We start from the raw sequence: 16,464 nt of genomic DNA on the forward strand, positions 1-16,464 counted from the left end.
GGCAGTAAATCATGACAGAATTCCTGTGCCAGCACTATTTCAGTTTTATATCACAATGAAAATCCTCATTTTTCAAAGCGCACATGCTTATGTGACTCTATAAATAGAAAATATCAGCACTGGGTTTGACAAATGTTTCTCAGTCAGAGAAATGTCAGGCTGAATACACCTGTGGAAATATTGTACAGTACTGGAAGCCTGGCACGTGATTGTTTTAGCCCCAGATGACACGACACCAATAAAACATTAGGCAGTTGTTACAAAGTACGGAATTTCCTGAATTTGCCAAAATTAAGCACCATGCCACCTGTAATTTTGAAAAAATAAAAACCCTATAGTGAGGTCTCCAGAGTGACACCTAACTCTATGTTTTGTTGCTGTCTTTTAGGATAAATATATGTCAATCTTTTGGAGGATGGGCTCCATTCAGTTACCAGCAAGGAGCAGGAAATACAATAAAGGTGCAGCAAGTAGCATGGCCTTCATTTAGCCTTGGGTTTGTGTAAACTTGAAGGAAGTGGCTTTTTAAATTAATGGGCAATTTCAAAAACAAATAGTGTGAGAAAATATTATGATCAAATCTTTGCATGTAAATGAATTATTTTGTATGTTGGAGATAAACCACAATACATACTTGGCAAATATTATATTAGTATTTGCAAAATGCCACAAAGAGTGTACAATCTTTTAAGTTCTCCAGGATTCTTCCTAAGGTAAAGAGCAAATTTTACAGCAGGATCTCAAAAGCAAAGAATTTCAGACCCCCACTCCCATTATTACAGTCACAAATGGATGTCATACTTTCACAACCAAAATCTGAGCTAGAGAATTGATGGCTGTCTCATCTAATTCTGATAACACAAAAGCTTGATGCATTTAGATATGTCTCCTTTCTTGGACAAAGTTAAAAAAGCTCCTTGGCTTGGTATACTTGTTAAAAGAAAATGAAATTTTTATCAGTGGATGGAATTCTTAAAACTATTTAAATAATTAACAAACATCATTCTTTGCTGCCAAAATCTGAATCCTGTCTCTTCTTGCAGACCCACTGGTCCCTCTTATTATCTGAGGAGCTCAAGGAGGTGAAGCAGAGGACAGATATATAACTTTAAATAAATGGAAGGAGGCACCAGAGAAGACACCTGTGATTTTAGGTAATTTTTTTGTTTTAAGACAAATGCTAGTGAAGCTTTCACTACTTCATTAATGTGAAAATTCCCCTTTCAGTGTTGATAGCTTACCAAACTGCAATGCTGATGTTAAACATCCGGTTTGAATCTGGTGGATTGTTTTTTTCTGTAATGGCCAGATCCATATGAGAAGCAGAATCACATCAGCTCCAGCAACTTGGATGGATGAGTTATTTATATCAAAGCAATAATTTTGAAAGTGCTGTTCTATCCACACCCAATTATTTCATTAATGCATTTGCTCCAAGAAATGGTACGGTCAGCCAAATAAATCAGTAAGGCTTAAAGTTTCCGAGTGACCCATAACGATGGTGTCTTTCAACATTTTGTTTACCAAAAGAAGATCTGCTGAAACAAATTTGTTCCAGGGAATGCCAGCTCTAAGCCACATTACAATCAAATGAATAAAGTTTTAGATCTGTTAAAGCCATAGGAGACTTCTAAATTATTGATATTTCATATTTATTGAGGAAGTAAGAAATTATCCATACTATTGTGTACTGGGTTTCAGTAGGCAAGGAGCAGACCAGCATAGTTACAACATCATTTATTGACTCAAACTAGAACTAGAGAAGTGCAGGCAATTGCCTGTAATTTATACTCTTAGCCCACAGGGCCTTAGCCAATCACAATACTTGAAAAAGCCCGCCCAGATATGAATGTTCAAAGTTTCCCTCCAAAACAGTTGGAGTTAACAGTCAGGGTCATCTAAAGGTTAGTTTCATTTTAGCTTCACAAGCAGTTGGAGTTAAGTTAGTTTCACTTTAGCAGGGATTAACACAACTTTATATATATATTCAATACATAACACATACTATTTTTAACAGGGTGCATAAATTACAGTCAATCTGACAAATACATTTCCCTTTTATCAAGTAGTGTATAACTAAGCAAGACTTGGATTCTTTAAATTATTTGAGACTATGCTATCTTCTTGTGGTCCCAGGATCACTTTTAAGTTGATGGGCTCCATACTGTGCCTAAAGTCTAAAGTCAAGTCAGATGGGGAGAAAGGCACCATTTCCTCCTTACTAGGCCTGAAATAGTTACTAGCCAGGTTTTAGGCCTTCTGAACTAAGCTCTATGCTCCTACATTGCTACAATACAGATAGAATTAGGTTCTAGAGATGTATGAAGAATATCTCTTAAGAAACGTCTTTCTTTTATATTAAAACCACAAGAGGAAGTTTCCTCCAGCTACTGTGGTTTGCTCTGATAATTCAGCAGAGAATCATACTGTATAAAAAAGTCAGTGAAGGGGGGCAAAAAAGAAAGACAAGAGTCTGAATGTGAGCCACTAGTTGTCAACGCTGCTAATATTGGATATTCTTGTTTTGAAAAAACATGCAGAACTGTCTGGTTTTTTTTTTTAGAGTTAACTAAGATGATGCTGGGAGGGGAGGAGAAAGAATGTATATAGGGAGTAATTAAGATAAGGAATATTCAGGCTACAGAACCGGAAGTGAACCTTTGCCCTTTGGCTGATTGGAGAACGTGATTTATGACTGCAAAATAGAGGAGGGGAATAGGCTGGAATGTTATGTGCAGGGGACACTGTATTTACATGATTAAAGACTTTTTAGGATTAAACAATGCCTGGAGGTTCTTTGAAGTGTTCCATTAGTCGGAACCATGACACTAGTATTTTCATTGTAGTACCCCAGCACTTCTTCATGGCCCATAATGATGCTGTCTTTCGATAATTTTTTTTAGTAAAAGAAAATAGTCTCATGTATAATAGTAATCTTAGTTACCGAGCATGGATTGTACTAGCAAAACTGTATCTAAGCAAGTAAAGTCCTAGCTAAAGCAGAGAGTAAGCTGGTAATGGGTGCTTTTAATGACAGTAGTGCAACCAGAAACACTCCCAGTTACCAATGTAATATTTACTTATCTGAAGAAAGATATCAGATTCAACCAAAGCTCTTCAAATCAGAAGACTGAAGAGAAATTTATGACGTTCTTGAACAACAGAATTCTTCACCACCAATTTAATGTACTCTAATATATGCTGATATTGAATCAGTGTTCAATAATGCTGGCAACACGTTCCTTCATTTCCATATCATACTGATCAAAAATTATTAATAATTTCTGTCAAAGTCCAAAATATTGACTTTATACATGGTTTAGCAAGATCTGACACAGCTGCCTCAGTCTAAACTCTAAGCAGGAAAGAGATTCATAGGCACCAATGCCAAATCTGTTCAATTGGGAATGACAAGCAAGGCAACTTATGTAGGAGTACATGAAATCACAAAACAAGGAATGGATTATGTTTTGTGTGTGGAGATGATGGGACAAAGAAACCGAGTGAGAGAGAAAGAATCGTTACTGATAAAATCACTCTGAAAAAATAATTATAGGATCTTTTTACAGAGTAAAAAGTAAATGTAAGCTAATGAGTATTCCCTGCCCTCCTAGGAAGAAAGCTTTCCCTGATATCCATATCAAATCAGTTAACTAGACTCACTATGAAAGAATCCATGCTAGACAGAAATTAAACCTCAGAACATCTTTGGATCCTAAACTATCACAACGCTAAATTGTTTCTTATAAAGGTAGATTAGCTTTTGCTTTCCCTGGGGGAAAAAAATCATAAATAAACACGGTACATCTATGAAATTTTCATACCCTACTTTTTCTGCACATCACTTTAAATCCATTTCACTTGCCTACCACTTTTTTTAAACAATTCATCCTGGAAGGGGAAACCACAACTTGTAATATAGAACATCACAGCAGCAGACAGGATCCATTTCCATTTTCTATCCTCTTCTAGCTTTGAAGTTCAGGATAACATGCTGTGGCTAATTATATTTTGGATTGAGTCAAGTTTAGTTTAGAGAATAACCTTCTTTGAAAAGCTAATCGAAAGTCTGTGTGTCTCTCTAAGTTTAAAATAAGTTTATACATCTCTAATCAGCTTTGTGATCAGCTGTCTGCTAAAATTCGGTATACAACACCCTGGTTGAAGGGTGGTCATTAGCATTCTTACCAACATTTATTTCTTGGCAGGGCAGCATTTGATGAACAGAGTTTTCTTTTGCTAAAAGGACAGTTCACATTTTATCTGGGAAAATCCATAAAGAATGGAATATGGCTGGCAAAAGGCCTTTGCTGTTACTGAGTTATTGTGCACTCCGCTCATCCTTTGTATCTTAATTTAATACAAACATTAAATTAGCTTTCCTGATTGCTGGTCCCTCTCCTGTCTTTATTGCTTATTGTGGGGTACTTCATATGCCTCCAAGATAATAGGTTTACAGATTTTGGACATTATGAGACTACCTTTGGATGGTATCACAATGAAGAGAAAACTATTGCTTTAAGAATGAAGGACATAGCCTAGGTCAGTGACATAGGATTGCCTCATTTAAAAGCTGGGTATGAGATCAAGGTAGCATCATGGGGACGGGTCTACAATGCTGGACAGTGATTCTCCAAGACAAATGTAAAAGTATGGGGGAATGACCTTAGAAAACTGGGCCCAGAGATGCTGCCTAGGGAATTATGGAAAACACAGTCTGCAGCTAGATAATGGGCAAGAAGCTCAGAAAAGACCCTCACTGTTCTTAGGGGTACAGGAACTAGCAGGAGAATTGTGTTTTCAGACTTACAAGATTCTGCTAATGTTGCTAATTAAAGTAGAATTAGCTTATCTAGTGGTGTTTCCTATCTGGTCTACCTGGTAAGGCTGATTGCAAGGACTTTGGAAATCATAAGCTTCACTAGTAATTCAGGGAAAACAATATTTTGTGCAGCTGTAATAGAATGTGGGAATGCCAGTGTGCAGAGCTTGAGCTAGGTCAGACAAGAGCTAGTTTAGTTCATAGAAGGAATGTGGATGTGATAAATGTCTCAGACCTTTCCTAATTTCTTGGATTGTAAAGGCAAATGGGGGGAGAAAAATACTTTCAGACTTGCACGATTTTGCTAATGTAGCCTTAACATAAAGTAGAATTAGTTCATCTGGGCATGCTTCTTGTTTGGACTACTTTGTAAGACTGAAAGTAGCTGAGTGTGACAAGGGGGTTTCTTAAAAAAATGTTTTCAGCCACAACAAACATAGGAATGGTATTTAATGAACAGGGTCAATATTCTTACTTTGGGGCAGGGAAAGGAATAGTAAATAGTTCAGGAGATTAAGATTCAAGCATAAGCATGTATATTACCCCTCAGCAAACAAGCGGCATGGATTATCCAAAAATACCAATTTGCTTTTTAGAAGTTCAGTTATGGGCCACTCTATTTGACATAAGGGGGCATGAGGGCTCATCGGCTACAGATACTGACCTTTACCTTTTATGTTCCCACCGTACATAGGGGTTTCCCTCTCATTGTCCTAAAGCACAATTCTTGTCATTGGCTGAGTCTAATGGGGCACCTAATTTAAAATGTATAGATATTACAGTTTTACATATCTTTCTCTTAAAATCCCTATCTTCTTCCTAGGGCAAAACAGATCACTGTCGCAGATATGATTTTAACAGGAGCTTTAACATGACATCCAGGGTAATTTTTGCATCAGAATTCTACATAGTTGGAATTTAAGTTTTGTTTACCAAGTGTAATGCTGAACGAGAGCTTGGATGAAAATAGCTGCTTAACAAAAAGAGTTTCTGTTATGTTCGATGATCGGTGAGACATTGAAGAGGCAGCAGGTGCAATAACAACTCTTTATTTAAGGTTTAAACAGAAGCCTGGATAACTGCCGCTCCACCCCTATTTATACACTCAGCAACTAGGCGGTGGCCAATAGGATTCAAGTATTAGTTTCCGCTTTTAACACACATTAATGAGCATGTAGACAGAAAGTTTGACACTTAACTGACAGAGTCCTATGACTGTTTTTTCAACATTTCTAAATAATTCACACCAATACATTACACCCCTTCCCTCTAGATAGTTCATAAAGACAAATGTTGAACATATTCCCTTAAATACATTGGTGGCCTTTTCGCCTGTTCCAAACGCCTCAGAACTGCTGGAGGCCCCTGGTCTGTCAGGCTTGGTAGACTGCCAGGCTTGGTAGACTGGGGCTATGGGACCCACCTATTATGGGTAGAATTGAATCTCTGTGGCTGGTCTGTCCTGATAGACCTGAACCAGTGTCCACAGGTGGAACAGAGTCCACCGGTCCAGAAAATGGAGCTGTTTTCTGGCATTGCCCATTGGTTGAAGTATCAGTGTTTGGAACTGACTCACCAGACGCTAGAGCCCCGTCCCTTAGCTGGAGAGTTCCGCCATTGCTGGCAGATTCTACTGCAATCGTGCTCCTCCTGAGTTTGACTGTCACAAGAGTCATGAGCTAGACTGTCACTAAAGTCATGAGCTATTGGCTGGTTTGCTAACCTCTGCTGCAGTTGGTTGATGTGCCTGGGTAGCACGCGACCATCTTCCAGGACCACTCGTAAGAAAGTGGCCCAGTCACCTTACAAACCACAGCTACCACCCACAGTGCCCCTTGCCCGTAGTTCCACGCCCAAACTGGGTCACCAACTTGCAATTGCCGTGGTGCCTTTGGCTGCGTTGCTTGTGAGGCAACTCTATTTGTATGTAGGCGATCCAGCTTTGTGATCAAATGCTGGCCCCATCTTAATTCTGCTGGGCTTCTGCCCATGGAAGTGCAAGGGGTTGTGTGTTGGCAGAGTAGAAAATCTGCCAGTCTGTGTTGCCAGTTGCCAGTTAGTATCCTCTTTAAGGATTCTTTAGTTGTTCAGACCATGAGTTCTGCTTCACCATTTGAGGCTGGGTAAAAAGGGGCTGATGTGGTATGCCTGATCATATTAGCCCTCAAAAAGGATTGGAATTCTGGATAGTCTGAGACTATCACATCGGGTAACCCGTGTATGGCAAAGATCCTGTGCAGTTCCTGGATGGTCCTCGCAATTGTCATAGTAGGGACAGGTGTGACCTCTAACCACTTGGAGTGACTGTCCACCACAATGAGGAAGAGTTGTGCCTGAAAAGGACCTGCAAAATCGATGTGGATCCTGGACCAGGGTGTGTGTGTGGTTTCCCATCAGTGGACTGGGGCGTGGGATATCTCTGGTCTAGATTGCTGGCAAATGTGGCAGCTCTGTACCTGTCTTGAATGCATTTGGGTTAATATAAAAGGGGAAAAAATGACATTGCCATAGGTGTATACTATAGGCCACCCAATCAAACAGAGGAAATAGATGGAACTTTTTGCTAGTCAGCTAACTAAGGTATGTAGGAAGCACATCACAATAGTAATGGGGGACTTTAATTACCCTGACATCAACTGGGAGACAAACCCTGCACCAAGTGGAAAATCAAACAAATTCCTGACAAACCTAGTAGACAACTTTGTCTCCCAAAAAGTAGAGAACGGAACTAGGGGATTAGTCATATTGGATCTAATTCTCACTAACAGAGATGAAATGATAGAAGGTGTTGAAGCCACAGGAACCTTGGGGGGAAGTGATCATGTAATATTGGAATTCAACATTATGGATGCACAAGCAATAGAACACAGTCAAATTAGAGTCTTGGACTTTAAGAGAGCTAATTTCAATAAACCTAGAGAGGGCTTGGGAAGGATTCCATGGAGGAGAATCCTCAAGGGGAAAACAACTCAAGAAGCTTGGGAAATTTTGAAAAGTGAGATAATAAAAGCCCAGTCTAGCACAATACCAACAAAGAAGAAAAATAACAGCTCTCAAAAGAAACCAGCATGGCTGCATAAAGAACTCTCTGATAAATTGAAAGATAAAAAGGACAAGTATAGAAAGTGGAAAGAGGGGCACATAACTAAGGCAGAATATCAGCAGATAGTCTGAGCTTGCAAAGATGAAGTGAGGAAAGCTAAGGCTCAAAATGAACTAAGGCTTGCAACCAAAGTCAAAAATAACAAAAAAAAGAGCTTCTTTCAAACATGTAAAAAACAAGAAAAAAATAAGGAAATGATTGGTCCATTAGTGGGGTAAAGTGGCAAGAAGGTGACAAGCAACAGGGAGAAAGCAGAACTATTTAACTCATGTTTTGCATCTGTCTTTACAAAAAGGGAAAAATCAATCCAACCTATCAAAAATAGTACCATAAAAAACAGAATAGAAACACAAGTTAAGATAGGCAAGAAAATGGTAAGTGAGCACCTATCCATCCTAGATGAGTTCAAATCACCAGGACCAGATGGATTACATCCCAAGGTTCTCAAGAAACTGGCAGATGTGATCTCAGAACCACTGAACTATATTTTTTAAAGATCCTGGAGCACTGGGAAACTACCAGAGGATTCGAAAGAGCTGATGTAGTTCCCATCTTCAAAAAAGGAAAAAAAAATGGAGCCAGGAAATTAGAGACCTATCAGCCTGACCTCAATACCTGGGAAGATTCTGGAAAAGATAATCAAACAAGATCATGCAAAGTATTAATACCACTCTACAATGCCTTGATAAGGCCACACTTGGAATACTGAATTCAGTTTTGGTCACCGTGATGTAAAAAAGATGTTGAGACTCTAGAAACAGTACAGAGAAGAGCAACAAAGATGATTAGGGGACTGGAGGTTAAAACATATAAGGAAAGGTTGATGGAATTGGGTATGTCTAGTTTAATAAAGAGAAAGACAAGGGGGGACATGATAGCAGTGTTCCAATATCTCAGGGGCTGCCACAGAGAAGAGGGAATCAAGCTATTTTCCAAAGCGCCTGAAGGCAGGACAAGAAGCAACAGATGGAAACTAATCAAGGAGAGAAGCAACCTAGAACTAAGGAGAAACTTCCTGACAGTTAGAACAATTAACCAGTGGAAAAACCTGCTTCCAGAAGCAGTGAATGCTCCAACACTGGAAGTTTTTAAGAAGAAACTGGAAAGCCATTTGTCCGAAATGGTATAGGGTTACCTGCCTGAGCAGGGGGTTGGACTTGATGACCTCCAAGGTCCCTTCCAACTTTATTATTATTATTATTGTTGTTGTTGTTGTTGTTGTTGTTATTATTATTACTACTACCTGTAGAATCAATAGAATGGAACACATCCTTTTGGTACCTTGTGATCAGCTTTTCAGTTGCTGGAGCATCCCTGAAGCGGATGTTTTAGCCAGCTGCTTGATCCACCCGTATGAAGCCAGACAGAGGAAGAAACATAAACATTTCAACAAAACCTTTGAAGCAGTGGCAATACCTGTTGTTGACTTGAGAAATATACATCCCATTTGTAGCAGTGGTCAGTATTTTGTACTTTGATCAGTATTATAGCCAATGTTATATGGAATGTCTATTGATGTATAATAATTACATCTTATTTGTAAGCGTTAGAATTAATCAGTGGTCAGCTATAGAATTAAGTTTAAAGAAGGATTATGTGGGATAAGAATATGGATTTGGGAAATGGTATTCTTTTATTTTCAAATCATGAAATACAAAAACCACAACATCAATGACAATGATTATACAGTGATTATATGGTGAAAAACTAAACCCTAGGTAGATCATAATAAAAATAAACATGACAAAAGAAAAAGAAAAAAACCCCACATCCATATAATTACCTATGTCAATGCTGCAAATACTGTATATTCTTGCTTTGACAATATGCAAAACTGTCTGGTAATTACTGGGTTAATACATAGCTTAGAGTGGGGGGGGGGGGGAAAGCCCAGGAAAGAAAGAGGAAGTAAACTTTTGACCTTCACACTAATTGGATAATATGACTTGTGACTGCAAGACAAGGGAGGGGTTTAGCAAGAAAAGATTGATGCCAGAATCTGACTTCCTCTCACTGGCATCAATACGTCCATGATGGTGACCGGCAAAATTGTAGCTCTGTAATAAAGACTTTAGGAAACATGCCTGAAAGTTCTTTGAAGTGCTTCATTAGTCGGAACCTGTGACAACCTACACATTAACTGTGAAGTTAATTCAGTCTTTAAGTTTATCATTAGATCAATACAAGAAGAGGAACAGTAGATTTCCTATTGTAATATTTTGTAATAATTATTTTAGTCAATCTCCCATTGCTAAAAAAGCAACCCACAATTCTTGTTATTTTGACAGATTTCCAAATACTTTGGTTATGGTTAACAAGAACATGTGCATCTTCAATAAACAGCAGTTGGCCCAGAATGATGTTAACAGTCTTGTCAATGTCAGTTTTAAGCATAACTCTAATTGGACAAGACCACACCATATGGAGTAATGTTCCAATTCCCGAATTTATCTCCATAGCAAGATGATTGGAACCAACTTTTATTCAACTTGTATCTCTGAAACATCCCATATACATAGAGCACATTGTTATTATTATCCTCATTTAAGATCTCAGGAAATATATTTCACATTGCTTACTTGATTACACATTCATTTATCAGGAGCTTCCAGAATTTAGAGTCTGCAGTATATCTACCAAAATATGTAGGGCTATGTGCATTTTGAAAATAATTCATAAGAAATGCAACACATTTTGCACAAGCATATACTTCTCTGCTTCTCATCAGTTTCTATACCTGGAAGGGGGGGGGGGAAGAGATTCCAATGACTTTAGATTTTAGAAGAGAATATATGTAGCTCAAGGTTGCACTTGGCATCCTTGGATGCTCTCTGAGCTTAGTTGTTTATTTGCAGACGTTTCATTACCAGACTAGGTAACATCTTCAGTGCACTTCAATGCATTGACTTTAAGTAGCTGACTCTTTAAAGCAGGGGTCTTCAAACTTGGCCCTTTTATGACTTGTGGACTTCAACTCCCAGAATTCCTCAGCCAGCATGCCTGCTTTAAAGCAAAGACAGTATTTGAGAAGAAGCTTGGAAAGGGGCATGGCTGCATTAATTACTAGCATAAAAGCATGTCTTCTGATCATTATTAAAATATATAAAGCCGTAGTGTTCAGATAATCAACAATGACAATGGATTAAATCTGGAACATTGGTATGGCCTATATGGCCTTTACTTTCCCATTATGTGTTTCTTTGATGGGCAAAAAGTCTATAAGAAAGAACATTCTAAACCAATAATTTTCCTTAATAAGACTTTGGCATGAATAAAGAACCTATTACTTTCACGTCCTGTGCAAATCTAATGGTGCCAGTGCCATTCATTTCCCAGCTTAAATTACTCTGATGCTTGTTACAGCAAAAGACAAGGAATATGTTTATTGCTGTATTAAAAAATCATCCTTAGCTGAAACGTGTGCTTGTTCACTGTGATTGATGAGAAAGGAGTCTTTGCTTTTCCCTCTTTTTCAAAATAAAGTATGCATAATCTATTTGTCATTTAAATGGAAATGAGTTCAGATAATGATAACCCATAGAAATTAATGCATCCCAGTATAAGAATAAATGTTATATATTCATTATAAAATCTGGTTCTCAATTTAAAAGTGATTCCATCTTTTCCAGACTTGCAAAAAAGTTCACAAAAGTTGCTGGTCTGCTAAGCTTGTATGTTTTTTTTTAAAAAAAGTAAGATTCTTTGTCTTCTATTGTCTCCTGGTATTGATACATCAATTATCCTTACTTTCTTCTTTTCAACCACAGTTAAATATGGTATGTTTGGCACCAAGACTTTATCAGTATGTAGTAGGAAATCCCAGAATATTGTAACTTGCTCATTTTCAACTTCTTTTGATCTATCTGTTTCCATGTTCTTATTACTGGCATATATTACTGCAGATGTTCCAGTGAATCACTTTAGTGAATGTATTATGTTATTATTTATAATCAGTTTATGCAATCTTCTTACACAAACTGACTATATAATCTACTGTTATTCTGTTTCCTTGTATAGCCTGCAGTTTCAATGATTTTTCAATTCTGGTTTTGATTATATTAGTCTGAATAGCTTGCTCTTGAACAGCCAAATCAAGTCTTCTGCGGTTTTTTTTAAAAGTTCAAGTTATAATCCATTGCCAAGTTTTATCTTTATCCACTTTCCCTTCAGTCTTTTGTAGAAATTGACTATATAATTCTTTTCCTTACCAGCATTCTGTTTGTTTTTATTACATTATTTTGACATTTATGTTTGGTTTCTTATACATTCAGTAAGTTCCAATTTTTAACTTGCATCAATGCTTATTCTTGTTTGTTCTTTACATAATCAGCCAATGCATGCTTTTCTGTTTGAAAGTTTGCTTGACTTGAAGTAAACCTCTTCCTCCATTTCTGTGGAGCAGGTATAATATATAAATATCACCACAGGGATGTAATGTATAGTAAATATTCATCAATGTTCATGTTTTTCAGAACTATCCTGTTCAGCTTGTGTCCAGTTAATAATCCCAGCAGTGTATGGCTTAGGTATTAATGGCTTTAATGGTGTTTCCACCATAAAATTTCATCTTTAACAGTTTTACTACTCTTCAGATGTATTCTTTACTAATCACATTTCATGCTTGATGTTATCCAACTGTAAACTATCCAGGAAGTTGTAGGTTTGATCCTGATGGCTTCTGATGGTTTGGCCATGTGGCATTTTAACTCCATTAAGGATTTTCTCTCAAATTATTGCACCTGTACCACATTTCTCCAAACTGTATTCCACTGTTATATCATTGCTAAAAATTCTTACAATGTTTGTCAGTTAATGGATTTCAGTTTCTGCTTTTCCATAAACCTTCGGATCATCCATATAAAGCAAACAGTAACTGTGAGAGGGACCTTAGAGTCCTAGTGGACCATCACTTGATTATGAACCAGCAGTGTGCAGCAGCAGCCAAAAAAGCTAATACAATTCTTGGTTGTATAAACAGAGGCATAGAATCAAGAACATACAAAGTATTAATACCGCTTTATAAAACCCTAGTAAGACCACATCTGGAATACTGCAGCCAATTTTGGTCACCATATCACAAAAAAGAAGTTGAGAGTTTGAAAAAAATGCAGAGAAGAGCAACTAAGATGATTCAAGGCTTGGAGATTAAAACATATGAAGACTGGCTCCAGGACTTGGATTTGGCTAGTCTAAAGAAAAGAAGAAATAGGGGAGAGATGATAGCATTATTCCAGTATTTGAGGGGCTGCCACCAAGAAAAGGGGTCATCTTATTCACCAAAACACCAGAGGGCAGTACAAGAAATGATGGTTGGAAACTGATCAAAGAGAGAAGCAATCTGGAACTAAGGAGAAAGTTCCTGACAGTGAGGACAATTAACCAATGGAACAGCTTGCCTCCAGAAGTTGGGGGCGCTCCATCACTGGAGATTTTCAAGAAGAGGCTAGACAATCACTTGTCTGAGATGGTATATGTCCTCCTGGTTGAGCAGGGGGCCGGACTACAAGACCTCCAAGGTCCCTTCTATTTTAAATGTGAGATTTTGTTAACATTTTCTGTTTCTTAGACAAAATTTGTTTCAAAATAATTGAAAATGGGATCGTAGTAATCACAAATAATAAGCATGACAATGAATTACTCTGGAAGATGCCTTTCCTAATGCTGACAACCTCATATTTTTTATTTACAACCACTAATGATGTCTTCCATTGCTTCATTATTATTATTTTTCTATAAACATTCTAGTGTTTTTTATTGACACAAATTGTTTCCAAACATTTGATGACCCAACTGTGGGATAATGAATCAAACACCTTTTTATAATCAGTCCAGATTATATGTAAATTGGTTGTTTAGTTTTTGCAATTCTCCAAAATTATTTTATCAATCAGAAACTGATCTTTTGTAACTCTCCTTTTCCTTTCCTTTCCTTTCCTTTCCTTTCCTTTCCTTTCCTTTCCTTTCCTTTCCTTTCTTTTCCTTTCCTTTCCTTTCCTTTCCTTTCCTTTCCTTTCCTTTCTGTTCTACTCAAAGAATATTATTTTCTTCTAAATTCTGATTGATGTTATCTGCTATTATTATTAGTTATTAGAAATGGCCCTGGGTCACAGTGGGTTAGTGAGAAATGGGCACTGACGTTCCTCCAGCTTTCAAGTTGAAAGGGGGGAATTTGGAGAGGAAAGAATGTTGATGTCACCAGTGGGGATGCTCATTTTTCTACAGGAATAAAAAATGTGTGTAGATCTGGGTGAATTAAGAGAAGGAAAAAGCATTAGATTGTCCTGTCCTACATACTGGCAGTGTTTAAAATTTAGCCATTTAAACTTGAATGCATTGGTATGTTAAAGGTGAAGGAAAGAAAAGGACAAGGTTACATTTCCTGAGGTTTTACTCCTTACAAATTCTACATACCGTAGTATCAGCACTCACTAAGTTCATCTTAAATATCAATGCCTATATTCATAAGTGACAAATCTTTCACAGACTTATGTGAGGAGTACATAAGTCTGTGCAACTTTTCTTACATCTCAATCCTGAAAATGTTCATTCTGAAGCTTATTTATTATGTTTCTGTATTGCCTAATCTAAGTGACTTATAGTGCTTTACAGGACAAATGTGGTCAATCATAAGATCATAGTTATTAATCTGGAGATCTTAGTAAAACGTACCTAATACATGTTGTTCTTGACTTATAATCATTCATTCACTTAGTGACCGTTTGAAGCTACAATGACACTGAAAAAAAATGATTTACAATTGGTTCTCACATTTATGATTGTCTCATCATCCCCATGGTCACAAAATCAAAATTCAGACTCTTGGCAACTTGCATGTTTTTACATGGGGGCATGTATAATTATCATTTTTGACCTTCCCAGGTGGCTTCCAACAAGCAAAATCAATGGGACAAGCTGGATTTGCTTAATGACTTAATTTTCACAATGAAAATTCTGGTCCCAATTGTGGTTGTAAGTTGAGGACTACCTGTAAAAAAAAATGGAATGCATTTCAGCCATTCCATTGAGATATGTATGCATTTATCATTTAGGGGGTACTCTGTAACTGAGAGAAAATTTAGAAACATTGGTGGCTCTTCTGTAATCTTTGAGAACTCAATAATGTTCTGTTTTAGAGTCTTCTCACAGGCTGAAGTGCTTTGCTGTGAAAAATGTAATACTTAATAGTTTCTGGGTCTCAGCAAATAGATAAACATGGCTCACTTTGTCTCTGCTCAGAATTTAAGCTATGTTGGATCTAATTAGTATAGTCAGTTTCCCAGGCTGAACACTAGATAGGGAAAATAAAATAAATAAAAATTCAAAGAAGACAGTTCCAAACCACTTTTATTCAGTAACCAAGAAAACCATCTGCCTATGTCCATACAAATCTCTGGAAGCTGGACTTGAATCCATTTTTACTATTTCCTAACTTTTCCAAGTTACTTATGTACCTTCTGGAACTTTGCAGTGATAAACTCTGCATAATTATTGTAATTATTTTGGCCTTAGGAGGGTTTCCCAAGGAAACAAAGTCTGATTTTAATTTTGATTTCATTAGATCATTTATATTCCTCTTCTGATTTTTAAAATATAGAATGGATATTTATTAATTATAAAGTTATAAAAATTGCATTAAAAGGGGGGTGTGGAGAAAAAAACCCCTAAGTAAAATTCACTGTTTTGAGGTAAGCCAGATAGCTATTTTTACTAAAATATATGTGATAAGCTCTCCCCCAAGACTTAATATTGTTATTATTTATTATTAATATTTTGGATGATTATTTTCTTTAATAGAAGAAAAAACCCATTATATCCAAAGACTTTTGATACTGCTAAACTGAGGTCATAGGGTGCTTACATCTTTCCTTTTCGTTCAAATTACGTGCATAAAGATGAATGGAAGTTTACTGTTTTTATTGCTCAATAGCCCTGGCAATAAATGACGTATGAAGAGGCAAGGCCTTTCCTGTGAGAAGAAATCAAGTGCACTGATAGTCTGGGGCAGGGGTAGGCAACCTTGGCTCTTTTATGACTCGTGGACCAACTCCCAGAATTCTCAGGAATTCTGGGAGTTGAAGTCCACGAGTCATAAAAGAGCTAAGGTTGCCTACTCTTGGCCTGGGGGAAGCCATTTCATAGTCCTGATTATGGTAAATGGATGTTCTTGGCTGTTATGCTATTTTATGTTGTTTTTAATTTTGGATATTTTTACTAATGTTTTATTCTGTTTTTAACTATTAGCTGTGCAGATGTAATGAGATGATTGGCCATATCAATTTATTCAATAGATATAGAAAAATAAATAAAGGGCTTCTAGTTAGTCATTGTCCAGAGTGGACCTTTGGATCAGATTAACCTGTGGCCTAATCCAACAAATTGGTTCTTATTTCTTAATTTATGAGCTTGCACAACTTATCCAAAATATCTTGAATGTGTAAAGAAGACTCAAATCTATCCATCAAATCTACCCTTGAAGTGACAATTTCCACCAATGACATTACTGTGATTTGGTAGAGAAACTACTGGCATAAGCACATTG

General features: G+C 37.1%; 1 long non-coding RNA gene across 1 annotated transcript in view; it reads left to right on the forward strand.

Moving 5' to 3' along the window:
- Positions 1-445: 445 nt before the first annotated feature.
- LOC120311318 overlaps positions 446-16,464 on the forward strand; it is an 84,961-nt gene continuing 68,942 nt past the window's right edge. Inside the window, exons 1-2 of the long non-coding RNA XR_005557583.1 lie at positions 446-461; positions 1,044-1,154. This is a non-coding gene — a long non-coding RNA (uncharacterized LOC120311318). The remainder of the gene's footprint in view (positions 462-1,043; positions 1,155-16,464) is intronic.

This window comes from Crotalus tigris, unplaced genomic scaffold, assembly GCF_016545835.1.
Source record: "Crotalus tigris isolate CLP2741 ecotype Arizona unplaced genomic scaffold, ASM1654583v1 scf7180000018347.1145750, whole genome shotgun sequence".
Lineage (NCBI taxonomy): Eukaryota > Metazoa > Chordata > Lepidosauria > Squamata > Viperidae > Crotalus > Crotalus tigris.